This window comes from Zeugodacus cucurbitae, chromosome 4 (genome assembly GCF_028554725.1).
Source record: "Zeugodacus cucurbitae isolate PBARC_wt_2022May chromosome 4, idZeuCucr1.2, whole genome shotgun sequence".
Taxonomy (NCBI): Eukaryota; Metazoa; Arthropoda; class Insecta; order Diptera; family Tephritidae; genus Zeugodacus; species Zeugodacus cucurbitae.
This window is the reverse complement of record NC_071669.1, coordinates 69,273,785-69,288,159: the sequence shown is the minus strand read 5'-3', so window position 1 is coordinate 69,288,159 and position 14,375 is coordinate 69,273,785. Positions and strand designations below refer to the sequence as shown.

At 37.1% G+C, this 14,375-nt stretch overlaps 1 protein-coding gene across 6 annotated transcripts in view; it reads right to left on the bottom strand.

Moving 5' to 3' along the window:
• LOC105213673 (uncharacterized) overlaps positions 1–14,375 on the bottom strand; it is a 236,630-nt gene that overhangs the window by 68,368 nt on the left and 153,887 nt on the right. The window lies entirely within an intron of this gene.

The window sequence follows — 14,375 nt, the reverse complement described above, 5'->3', positions numbered from 1 at the left end:
GTATGTATACAAGTGGTATGTGGTGTTGACTTTCCATTTTGTTGCGTCAACAATTTAATTTGTTCTTTAGCCGATTGCGTTGCGCTGATAAACATTTTGTTTTTATTACACTAATTCGTTATTGTATTTTTGAGGTTCGAGAGATGTTTGTACTTTGCTTTGAAACCCAAAAGTATTTTCATTTTATACAAATAATAGGAAAAAAAGCGAAATTCTTTTTCTGTAATAGGAAAGCTCAGATGAATTTTTATTGGCTCTCTGATGTTCATTCAGCATGCGTTCGATTGAAGGAAATTGAAAGTTAATTTAATTAATTCCGCTTGTGTGTGTTGTGGTCGAGTATTCTATATGCGAGTATATAAAAATACAGATTGTACAATTTTTAATTAAATGAAGTATGTTCTTTTATTTTATTGCTTATACTTCGGTTTCATCGGAATTCGAGATTATCTTCATTTTTTTTTAATTTTTCTTTTACAAAATATGTACTTACATATTTGTATATTTCTTCCAATTTTTTGGATTCTAAATATTGTAGTTGTGTTGCAGATTATTTCGTTCTCTTTTGATTCATTGTAAGAATTATTTTACTTTTTCTTAGTTGTCGATTTGATGAAATAATTATTTTATTGATATTAGTCCTCGGAATATCAATAAAAGAAACCACTAATGTGTTGGAGCTTTTGGAAACTCTACGAATTCGCCGTCGTTCCATTCCCAATAATGGCTCACAATATTTGGAAGAAGGCGAAATTCGGCGATATTTACTTTCGGCTACTTCAAAACATAGAACCATACTTCGAAACCTATCCTAGTTAAGGTTCAGATAAAAGATCGTTTATTTATTGAAGATTGTTTTTTTCATATGGAACCTACTTAATTGGAGGTCTGCACTGCTCTTCGAATGTTTAATAAGTCTACTGGTTTTATAAGAAAGTTTTCATATTTGAATCTGTGACATTTCTTAAAACACTAACGCTATCTACCATATATTTCCGTACTATCAAGCACACGTTCTCAAACCTCATCACTTCAACTTTAGCCCCGAATATTAATCGCACCACCACCGTATTCCATAAATTACGAACGCATCGCCGATTAAATGAGTTCTTCTTCTCTCCTTTTTTAATTTCGGCTTTCTTCTGGTCCGCCAAGCTGGACGGCATGCATGAAAAATCGCAAAATGTCAGCTAAGAGTCAACCAATAAAATATTTTCGATTGCAAGCGAAATCTCTGAAAAGTATCAGATTACAAAGCGATTACAATGGCTTAAAAATATACCAGCAAAACGCAACAACAAAGGCAACAAACAAAGACAAGCAAAAAATTAAAATTATAATATGTTCAGCCGAAAATTTAATAAAACCACCAAAACAAAAACAAACAAAAAAGCGCTATTTGACTTTCAGCCAACAACAACTTGAACAAAAATGTAGCAACAACAACAACAACAAATGAAGTAAAAACTAGACTTTTGAGGCCAAAGGATTTACGAGCATGTGTGCGCCGCCGCGCTCGTGTATTGGCCCAATTTGGGTGGTGAATGAAAGCAAAGTACAAAGCATAAACACAAACACCAACAAAAAGCCAAAGCCAAAGCCGCAAAACCAACTACTGTCGGCCAAAAAACACAAAAACTCAAAAATTAAAAAAATCACAAAAAAGAGAGCAAAAAAGTTGCGAACTCGCGCGATAAATTTACACCTACTGTGAAAATTTTCAAGCTGCAGCAGCACAGTTATTTTTATATGGTTAAACAATTTAAAAGCACACACACACATATATTTGTGTTTGCTAGTTGGCTTGGGTTGACTTTTGGGTCGATTACTGTGGCACATTTTGACCATGACTTGCTGCTGCTGCTGCCGAAAATTGTGGCAACATCCAGCGTTGTAATGTTCTACAACATGGCATCAACATGTATGTGTGTGTTGGTGCGCTTTTATCGATTTCACCGGTGGGCATCGGCGGCGTTGAACTTTGCTTGCTCGCCGGCTCGCTGGCTGGCTTTCTGGCTGACCGGCTGACTTGCTCGCCGCCAACTGAAATTGGAGTTGAAGTTACAATTATGCGGACAGCCGTTTTGTATTTCGGCGAATTGCGAGCTTCCTGTTGGAAAGCAATTTTCGGTGGATCCTATTTTGGTTTCGTGCTCTTTTTGCAGCAAATATTTACAGTGGTTGTTGTTGTTGTTGTTGCTGTTCCTGTTATTGTATTTTGCACATGTATATTTTTGGCATTCCTTTGACCGCTGCGGCCATATGTTTTATTTTACAGTTACCATAAATTATTGCCGCTACTTTTGTGGCTGCCACAATGCGCCAAACGTGCCACAAACATGCATGTACCTATATGTAGTGGTAACCAGCGCGTGGCAGCGGCGCTAAAGCAAATTCTGACCGCTCATTCGTTTGCTTTTTTAGTTGGCAATTTGCGCTTTTAAAGCACCACAATTTTTGGAGCGTTGCCACCATTAACGTTTTGCTGTGGAACATTAACTTTCTTTGCATAAAAAAAATAAACAATTTAAATTCATTTTCATGTACCTAGTTAGTTAGTATTCGTATTAAATTCGCAACCTCTACATATGAAAGAAAAATTTTGGAAAATTCAGGTCAAAAAGCCTCACTTTTCACTAATTAAATTAATCTTCCTTCAAACAAACAATTGTATAAGATCGCGATCGCTAGCATAGTGACAAAATATATTCAAGGCGCTTTCTAACTAACATAAAGTCATTAAGGAAATCTAAAATTAGTAGACGAAACAAAGGGCCAATCCTTTCTAGTGTACCTTCTTCGCCTCCACCATGTTGATAGTCCTTACTATTCTGGATGTCCAGCTATGATCGAAATTTGCTTTTCAGAGTAATCGCCAAATCGCAGCCTCATTCAAGCTCTTATTTCATCTTATTCAGAAAATCTAGTCTGCTCGAAGAATAACCATGGCTGTTTTAAAAAGTCCAAGCTATGATGCAAGTGAAAATTATGTATTGTCAGATGCGAAAATTAGGTCTGTAGGAAGAAGTTAACCCAACTTAATTTACATGCACCACAACAACGCCACACTCATCTCTTCTTTTGACAGTTTGGCGCATTGGTAATACCAAGTGAAGACAGGTTCTTCTCCACTTGGTCCTTTCATCGGAGTGGAGGTCTCCCTTTTCCTCGGCTTCCTCCGGCGCTGCATCGATCACTTTCAGAGCTGGAGCATTTTCGTCCATTCGAGCAACATGACTTAGCCATCGTAGCCGCTGTCTTTTTATTCGCTGAACTATGTCAATGTCGTCGTATAAATCGTACGGCACACCTTTCCAACGTTGCCAATGTTTAAGTGACCATAAATCTTCCGCAAAACCTTTCTCTCGAAAACTCCTAGCGTCGCCTCATCGGATGTTGACATCGTCCACGCTTCTGCACCATATAGTAGGACGGGAATGATGAGGGACTTGTAGAGTTTGGTTTTTGTTCGTCGAGAGAGGACTTTACTTTTCAATGACCTACTCAGACAAATGTAGCACCTGTTGGCAAGAGTGAGAGCATTGGATTTCCAGGTTGACTTTGTTATTGCTGTTAATGCTGGTTCCCAGATAAACGAAATTATCTACAACTTCAAAGTTATGACTGTCAACAGTGACGTGGATTGGTTACCGTTTTTATTTAATCTTACTATTTGGACTTAATTTAGATGTTGTCAAAAGATCAGTCAATAATATACTTTACTTGATCAATTGAAAGTGATAACTGAGAATAAAATTCGAATTTTTTCGAAATAGAAAACTGCAACAAATATTTTTTGGACTGTTTTATTTATGGAAGTCTGGGAAAGATATATTCAAGCTGTGACTATATCTTCATCCAACAGTCATTCTTTAATAAGTAAAAATTTGGCGAAAATTTCCAAATAATTCTCCAACGGATTCCATGATAACAAGGCTTTAGAAAATTCACTTTTAAAAGTGGTATAGGTATAGTTAGGTTTCCGCCTTGAAGTTTTATGCGGAGTATGCCAAGAATTGGAGAGTGGCGAATGGAACATAGTACTGTGATAATTAAATGGACTGATATATGTATGTATGTAAATAAGTGCTGAAAAGTAAGAGAGCATTCACTTTCAAATTTCTTAGACAACCGGTATTGGTTGAACTTCAATATTGTAAATATTATTAAAATGAAAAAAAAAAATAAATAAAAAAAATTAATAAAATATCATTAATTAAATTTTGAAGAATTTTTATTATTATTATATGATTAACAAATCCCGAAAGCGTTGCATAGTATTGTTGAAATGATTGTTATTGTAGTTTTAATATCAAACAACGTTCTTTAAACGAGAACACTCACATGTATATCCAAGTAAATAAAGTCGTGGAAAGCATTTCTTTAAACTGGAGCAGCACACCACACAGTGGCAAGTGCACAAAATCTCACCTAGCTCACGGCGTAAATACAAACACACACACATATATATACATATACAAATGCGATTGCACGGAGTGACCATAAATGGCGAATGGCCAGCCGCGAAGCGCGTGAATGGGCAACCGCGGCAACCTGCCGCTTTGTGGGCCAACCAATGGGGCAGATGTTGCACACACAAATTGGCGTAATACGTTGTTGTTGTTGTATTTGTATTTGTATTGTAGCAATTGACATGCTGTGCCGCGTGCGCTTTGTGTTTTTGTTTTTCGCTTTTATTTCGTAAATATAAACAAATAATAAAAGCTTTAATTAATTGAAAGATTCAATGGAATGAAAACAACATTTAAAGCACAAACAATAACAAACACAAGCAGCAGTGGGTAAAAACAACAACGCAAATTAAAAACCAAAAAAAAAAAACTGAAATTGTGTGAAAATTAAAGAAAGAACGGGAACAAATGGTAGAGGCAATGAAATAAAAGTCAGGTTGTTGTTAAACAGTGGATTATGCACCAGCGAGTAGGTGACGTGTGGGCGCTGGTAATAGTACCTTCCTCATCAGCAGCCACCTCATGCAGGCGCATTGACGGATGGAAGAAAGAGCGCTAAAGTCTTAGGAATTATAAAAGACATTAAATGATTTTATATATTTTATCTGCACACGCACATACATAGAGGTACATGTGTATAACGGTTCCATGCTGTTTGCTGTTGAAATAGTTTATGTGCCACACGCTAAGCGCTGCATTAACCCACTCACTCGCAGACCGCTATGGACATGCCGCTCTTAAATTTTAATTTCCACAGGCGGCAGTCAAATGTTGCAATTGCCACACCACAGGCCCGCACACACACACATACACTAATGTATATGAAGAAATTTAAGCGCTTGGACACGAAACACCGCAGCCGCAGCGCATATATTTTATTCACTTTCATATAGAAGTGTGTGTGTATGTGTTGCTTGCCGCCGCAACCTGCGCCCAGCCACGCCTAATCACTTTGGCCTCATTCGTTTGACTCACTTAAAGACACAAATGTGGCATTAGACAAGAACTTAATTAGTTTAAAGCGAAAAGAAACTGCCGCCAATCAAAATACGAACACAAATACACACTCAGTGATACATACACACATATATACATATTCAGACACACAGCCGACAGTTTATTCGCAGCACGCATGTACGCCTAGCGATTTATCTATTTTATTTTCAAATATTTTTTATACATATGTCACACCAGCAACAACAACAGCAACAACAAAAAGTCAACCTAATAATCACCAGTTGTTAACAACATCGCCAACAACTTTCCCAAGTGGTCGCTTGTCATTTCCATAATATCAAAGAAAAAACAAATATACACACTCGTATATACACTCGTAAGCGAGCTATTCGAAAAATTTCATTACAACAAAACAAAAGGAATTTCCGTTTATCAGCCAATTTAGTTTTGTTGCTGCTACTACCACTACTGCTTGTTGTTGTTGTTGCATTGTCATCTTAATCGTAAAATTTGTAGACAAAAAAATGTCGCTGTGATATTTATTATTGTTGTTGTCACGCATGTTTAGCGACATACAGATTTGTTTACTGTAGAAATAAAAAAAAATGAAATATAGTGAAAGAAGAAGAAGCAGCAGCAGATTAAAACAAGCGAGTAAAATCCAAAAATGTTTTATATCCGCCGCCACTGTCCCGTGACATTAATAACCATTAAAATAAAACAGACAAACATACAAATAGCTAAGGTAGCCGCTGCAACAACAAATATTGTATCAAAAAATATGTCGTCTGTCCGCGGCCAAGCGTAGCTAATAAATCCAAAAAACTCCAAGCATTTTAGTGTCACCATCCAAGCGACGGTGGGCAGATGAAGTGATTTCTAATTTAAATTTAATGAACTATTAGAGATTTGCTTAAATTGTGTTCTATGATCTTTCGAATAGACCGAAGGGCATGCTGTATTCTTATGTGGCACACTTATCTACATACATATGTATACACAACTATTTGTAGGTGTAGCAATCAATCCGCTGGAAGTCAACACAAATAGTGGAGAATTTGAATTTTGAAATATTTATGAAGAAGTGTTTTCTAAGAATATGAAAAAGTATTTAAATTAGTCATCTTTTACTAATAGTTCTATTAGCCGCACACTAAGAATCTTACAAGTCTTTGTTTCATTATATGACTTTCTCAATAAGTTGTTTAAGTCCTTGATTTTAATTTGATGCACTGTCAAAATAATTATTGGTAAAGTAATATTGTGTGTCTTTAGATCTAAACTCGAAAATGGCTTTTAAATTCGAGTTCATATCGTAACAAGAATATATTAGAATATATCGGTGAGACTAAAGGTTTTGTCAAGTGCAAGCTGCAACTGTCAAAGCTGTATGCAAGACGGCAAGACGGCAAGAAGGACAAATGGATTCATCTAGGTACATTTCCCTTCAAGGTTGAGCTTTTGCCAGACTAATGTCGAAGCGTCGAAGTAGACATATCTTCGGCTAACCCAGCGAACTGGAACTAACCTAGCCCAGCCATGACGTAGAGATCCTTATTCTACTCCGTTAAATAGTAAGGTAATCCAGGCATTGCTGTAATTCTTGACCCGTATCGAGAAATTGTCTGGTAAGTTTGCTCGACTAATTATTCGATCAAGAACTGCCAAACTATTATATAGACCGAGAAACACCACTATTTTCTTTTTTTTTTTTTTTAACTATAGTAACTGAGCAAATAATAATCGAGTAATCTTTACTAATACATCGTGACCAATATTGGACATATAATAACACAGACCTTTCAGAGTCTTTAACGCAGAAAAAGCTGTGCACCAGTATGGGACAAACTACAAAATTACTTGGGGCTAGTAAACTAAAGGTTAATCATGGTGCCATGTACAATTGATGGTTTTTGCAATAGGAGAAACATATGTTTGTCTCGAAAAGTTATGGTCGTGTCTCAAAAATAATGGATGTTTGCTATTGGATTAATTGAACTAAAGTTCGATCTGTTTTAGCTTTGAACCATGTGGCTCAAGTTTAGTCGAAATATAGAAAGCATGACAAATGAAACTGATAAGCCACTTTCCATAATTAGAGTGAAGAAGTTATGTCAAAATTGGCCTTAGTATTGTACCAACTAACGAATGGAAGAATATACCTGTTCCGGTTTCATGAACCAGATTAGATCAAAGTCGCCTAAGTTATTTATACATACGAAAATAATGAAAAAGGGATTCTCCAGTAAATATTTGGACCTTAGTAAAGAAGAAAGAAACGAAAAAGCTTCCATGAATATAATATATGTATCTCCCGAAGCTCAATATATTCAGATCTTCTGCTTTCCGCTTTAAAATTTAGTTGCAGGTGAAAATGCCTCCTAGCATATAACTTTTTGTATTAATCATAAGCTCTTACAACAACAACAACTTTTATTTATTAACTACAAAAACAAAACTAGCTTTTTATTGAACAAGTTGAGATGTCAACTTAATCACAACTTCATCGTTGTCGACTATTTTGCATAACTAAATGTCCGAAGCAGAACTTTCGATATCAAATTTCTTGATCTTCTTGCGATAAGCAACGATTTTAGATTAATATTAACCGTTGAATTTGTGTGCCTCAACTAAAAACACGCTAGCCACGGTTGATGAAAAAGAAATTCCAGCTGATTTTGAGGCATACAAATCATCTCATTGCGTATGTATGTATGTAAATCCGAGGTAAAATATGCATATAGACGAGTATACCGAGTAGCATATTGAGCCGTTAAGATGGCTATCTACACTGAAATTGATCGTCAGCGGTGACATTGTCACTTCATTATTTAAACACGACCAAATACAGCGACAACAACAGCAACCAACAAACAAAAGCATTTAGTTTATAATGTCAGTGCTTCAGTGTTTAAGTATGCATATTTTTCTACAGCAACCAGTTGGACGCAATCAAATCCAAATCCAAATCCAGATTAAATATTATTGTAGCTGATTTTGTGGAAAAGGTAAAATATGTAATTCGTATGCATGAAATAACTAATGACCGCTATTTGCTGTACGCGCCGCGCGGTGTGTGTGTGTGTGTGGATTTCTATAGAAAAGCGTTTGCTTGGTGAGAGCGTCGCAGCATAAATTAGCCATTCACGTCACCACAGGCGTTCAAAGTGGTACAAATTTGAATTGTTGCGGTACTTGCTGGGCCTAGTGGACGCTTGGACGCTCGGACGCTTGTGGAGCTATTGAGTGACCCCAAATCAACTGTCAACAGTCGACGATGTAGAGCCAAGCGTGCGCAAGTGCTAAGGCAAGTTAAGAGTTTAGTGTTGAAATGTGTGTGTGTGTATCGATTGTTCGTGTTTCTGTGTGTTGTTGTTGTATTTTTTTCTCTAGTTTGTCGCTTGCTTAATATTGATGTTGCACAGCTGGTGACCGCTGTCAACAGTTCTCAAATCGCCGATAAACAATTTTAAATTAAAATGTTGTATTCACTTTGTTGCTTGGTTGTTGTTGTTGTTGTGCTTTGTTCAGCTGATAATTTTCGTTTTCTTTTTCGATTTTATTTTGTTTTTTTTTTTGTACGAACTCATTTTGTACGTGTTATAATTTATGGTTGCCACCTGTCAGCCAGCATCTGTTGGCAGTTAGAAATTAAAAATGAGAAATAACAACAATACAACAACAACATACATCAATGCTGTTATCACACTTTTTTAATCAGTGTCGGATCAATAAGCTCATTATATTTGTTAATTTGTGCAGTCACTTGCTTTCAAATGCTTCACTAACTCGCTGAAATATTTTTCGTCTTATCTAAAACGTTGCGCGTGCTGACTGGCGGACTGCTGGCTGCTTAAGCGTCGCGCATTAAAGGCTCATCTACTGTTGTGCGCTACTTTTATCGCAGCAACAACACAATAACTGTGCTGTTAAGGTGCTGGTAGTGTCTTCGAGCGTCCGCGCACCCACTCTTCCCTCAGCGCTTGCAATCTTCAGTTCACATTTTCTCGTTCTTGTTTTTGTTTTTGTTTTTATTTTCTCAGTTGTTTATAAGTATACCTGCACGTAGTTAGTTTGGCGCGCAACTTTTTCGCTGCCATTTTCATGTTGTTGTCAACCAAGTATTGCTTGAAGACAACCCCACCCCTCTCCTCAAACCGCCTGCCGCATGTTAAATGCGCTAAAATTTTCTTGCCTTCAGCACAAACAGCTTGTCTATCATTAAATGAAACCCAGAAGGTAATTAATTAAGCATGGAAAATAAAGAAAGGCGGGCAGGCACTGAAATGTACAGCCAGACTGCCAGTCAGCCATCGCAGCGAGTGCGCAGCGCAACTTTTTTTGGCAATGAAGCGTATTACCAAGTTGTAAGCTCAGGCTAAAACTCACGCTTGAACGCAAATCTTTCAAACGCATTGCTGTGTACATTAGCAGCAGTTGTTGTTGTTGTTTTCTGTAAAGCGCTGTTTTGCCCGCTATAACGTTGCTTCATTGTGTCATTGTGTGCTTGTTGAGTTTTGTCTTTGTTTTTGTCGCTCTTCCTCCACATCCTCTTCATCTTCTCCATCCTCTCCCTCCTCATCATCCGCTATTTGCTTTTGTTAATTTCACTTTTGTAAAACTTTTGGCTAAGTAATAAATAAATACTTCCTTCGTGCCTGTCTGCGAGCGTGCCACTTGCCTCGCACTCCTGCCGCGCCTACAACTAAATACAAGCTACTTTTTCCCCACCAGCACCAGCACCCCGCACTTTACTATCATTTACCCGCCGCCATTGCTATGCTGTGCTGCGACGTTGTTGTTTCATTTGTCATTTCGGGCTAACTGTCAAAGTTTTTCTGGGTAAATGAAATGCGGCGCCTGTCACACTACAAATGGGCGAAGAAATGGTGAAATGTCGAAAAAGTCGGCAAGTGGGAGTTGAAATTGAAGCCGGCTGCGAAGTTTTGAAGAACTGATACCAGCGAAATAAGTAAAGAGAGGAGCGAAATACCGTTAGTTGCAGAGGAGATGAAGATGGTAGGTGACGGCACAGTGGGTGCCGTTTGAGGATAGATAGATTCCAGTCTACCAGCGGTTTGCAATGGATTATTAAATGTAGCTCGAAATGGAGAGGCACCGAATGAGCTAATGAAACTGTGGTATTTTTGTGGTAGATTATGACAGAAAGTTGTTTGGAACCACGGAGGGAAGATATTGCATGCCAATTTACACGAGAGAGCAAGCAACCTCAACTGAGCTTGAGGCTTACTGGAAGATATTTTTAGGGCTTAAAAAAAGACGCTCAAAACTCTATCTTCTATTGTTGAGAGTTAATTGGGAATCATAATTTAAGTTTTAAACCGGATGAGAATTATAGCGTTAAGTGAACGAAATAACCGTATTCTCTTATTAAAATGGAATTATTTGAGTATAAAAACAAATATTTTGAAAGTTCCAATTGCGATCACTAGTTGACGACCCCTGACATTAGAGCCTTCAGAATTATCTACGTTCGCAGTGAGCTGCCATTTAAATGTTGCCCATTTCTGCGCTGTTTGTTAGCTTCAGTCTTTTTTCGTCGCGATTCGGAGAAATGAAAAATCGTTGCAACTAACAGTAATGCAGAAAAGTGTAGGAGGACGAAGTTCAAACAGACATTTGGCAGCTTTTTCAAATTAACTCGAAATTTCGTAAAACAAGGCAAAGCAAAAAGCAGTGAGAGGAAACGCTGAGAGGAAATTCAAGAATTAATAATGTCTGCAGGAGTTCAACGCACACACACACAGACACTCATACACAAGAAGACATAAACAGTGACACTGAAACTTTTAAAGCGCAAGCAGAACGAAGTTGCAAGTTAGTACAAAACAATATTTCTCGAAATAAATGCAGTGGCATACTTCTAAAAAGACAACAACAACAACAAAACAAGCATGCAGCTGAACTTATTTGCACCGTAAACTGTGTCACCTTTTAAATTGCAGAAATTCTCCACAACAAGCGCTAGGTGACAGCCGCAATGAGTGCAACAACTATCTAACGGTTTTCTTCCGGTGTTTTTTTTCTCTCAAACACCTCTTTCCGTTTTGCCACTCACTTGAGCAAGTTTCTTGTGCTGCTGACTGTAGTGCAAATTAAAAATTGAAAAGCTTTTAACTTAACACCCCTAAATGGTAGAAAATGAAATCAAAGAGAAAAAGAGTGCAAATAATCGGTATGTATGTGTGGCAACCCTATGCATTTATACGCGTAGCTATCGCATTCGCCACATTGTTAGTAAGCAACTGATTGTAACAGCACTTTATGGCAAGTTTAAAGTTTCATTTCATTGTCGGCAAAGGTGCCCGCAGGATTTCGATAAAACTCTTTCAACACAATTTTATAGAGTCCCTCCACAAATTGCACACACACACACACATATTCAGACGTATTCTTGAGAACCCTTAATACTTTGTTGCTTTGTTACAAAGTTGTATTTGTGTTTGTGTGTTGGTTGGTTGGTTTGTTGCCCAAGCTAAGAAAGTTGCAAAGTTTTGCATCTAATTGTTGTAAAGCTTGCACACTATAATAGGATTAAATTACAACAACAACATCAACGCAAGTTTACGAGAGTAGGTTAGATGAATTTCAGTTTGGCAATAAATATGTGGGCCACCACACACCCGCTTGCATGGAGAAGGGTGCAGGAGAGAGGCCTTGTACATTTTTGCGGTAGACCAGAAAACTTTTCGGTTGAGTTGAATTTTGAAGTGCGAGCTTTTTGGGAATTTCAATGTGCGAGCAAATTTTTTGCTTTTAATTGAAGGAAAGTATTCTTGGCATTTTCGCAACACAACAAAAAAGGTGAATAGTTGCGGTATAACTGTGAATTAGAATTGATAGTTGTCAGGCAGTTACAGTTGTCCTCTGGCGTATTTGCTAACGATATGCACTGCGGAAGGCATATCACAAAAGTAAAATTATATTTTATTCGAATAATAAGTCGGAGCACGAGTTGGGCAATTAAGTGAGACTTGGACTTATAGTTCTTAATGGAATAATAAACAAGTTCTTAATTTGATGCCTTTACAAAAATCCTAAAAAATGTTTTGAAACTTCCTTAGGTGGAGTTAAGTTCCTCGAATTATTTTCTTAAAGATGGAGTCTTTTCGGATTTCATCATTTTTGAGAAGGTTGGAGGTTGGTACCTACCCCATACCTGATTGTTTTATGTATTGCCTGAACTACTTATGTATGTCACCACCAATTCTAATCGGACTCCATTTTGGATTCTGATGAAGGATTAGAGTATTGTTAATTAGAGTATTCTTAATGTTCGAAACTCTGATCGAGAAGAACGGTTATTCTATTCGATATTCATAGTTGCCGAGTTCTACTAAAAATGTATGCTTTTGTGATTGTCGTTAACAATTTCATCAAATGACCCTGGTTTAACTTCGCGAAGGTATCAGGATGAAGAATCGATCTTGGACTGTTTCCAAATAAACGATAAGAAAGGATTTATAAGCTTATTAATGATTAAATTTTCAAGTCGCGAAAAACCCATTACGACCAGCTTTGAATATACATTTTATTTTGAAATTTAACACGGATTTTTTTGGTAACCCTCAGATTTTCTTTGGAAATAATATGTTACCACTTGACTTCGGTTTGATGCAATGGGGTTTCGTAGGACATTAGGCTGCAGATGATGAGCCGAAAGAGGTTCAGCAATCTATCATTGAAAATGCAGAGTTTTTTCGTGGACTCGGAGGTCCACTTCTTTACGAAAGGTGAAACAATTGTTTCAAGAAAGAGATAGCATCATAAAGCATCCTGTGTATGAGTCTAAGAAAAATGCTATATTCATTTGGATAAAGTAATAGTAATCAATGTCCATCACAGATTTCACTGTTAATGGTATCAAGCTAAACGATATTAATCGCCGGGTTCTTTGAAGTGATTTACGCTTTCTCTATGCAAATGAGCAAAGTTAATGATCTGATAACTGAAAAATCCGGTCCTTAATTTTATGAGCACAGACAATACTGTAAAATAATAATATTTTTTTTTAAACTATTTAACCTCAGGTTGTATTTAGGTCAATAGAGTAATTGCTGTTTATTAAAGCGTCTTACGAAAACAACTCATATAGCCATAACCTGAAAATTAATGCATAAATACTGCACTCAATATAATTTTTCCAGAAATTTTGGCTTTTCTCAACCAAATTAGAACACTTCAGGCATACACCAACACAATTATCGTTCTGTTCTGTGTATTTCTGAATTCTTCCGAATTTTTCGTCGAATTTCATGTTTGCACACAAATTCTAATTGTTTTTCGAATTCTCATTAAAATTTGACGGAAACTCTGAATGACTTCCCTTTTCATGTTGTTCGCCTTTTGCTTTGAGCATCTTCACTGCAATTTCAAACAAATATTTATGCTTTGTTCTCGAGAAAAAAATCGTATTATCTAACAGCGCAGTTTTCTCAAGAATTCTACTTTAATAGACTCAAAATGTGTTTCAGCGTGTTTCTTTCACATTTTAGTTCGTGGTCCGTCCAGCGCACTGGGCGTATTGCGGCAGAAACGGATGTGGCAGCAAAAAAAAATCTCATGAAAACGCGAATGGCGAAAGAATGGATAATTGAAAGCGGGAAATAGTGCGATCAAGCAAATATTTCTTCGCAAGAATTTCATTTTTATTCAATAAGTATGCAAGCCGCGTCGCGCTGCTCAATAGTAATGAGCATTTTAGCGCTTGGCGGATTTTCCGTTCAACAGCGGTGCCATATTTATGTATTGTATATTGACCTAACGTTGCTGCTGCTGTTCTTTTGGCCTATTTTGTGGTCTGGTTAATGGCACATTTTATAAACAAAAGAAATCGATTTTTCTTTATCTCCACACTCAACAGCCGAACCGAAGAAATGAAATTAAAAATCACAACAACAACAATGCACTGTTTATGGTATGAAG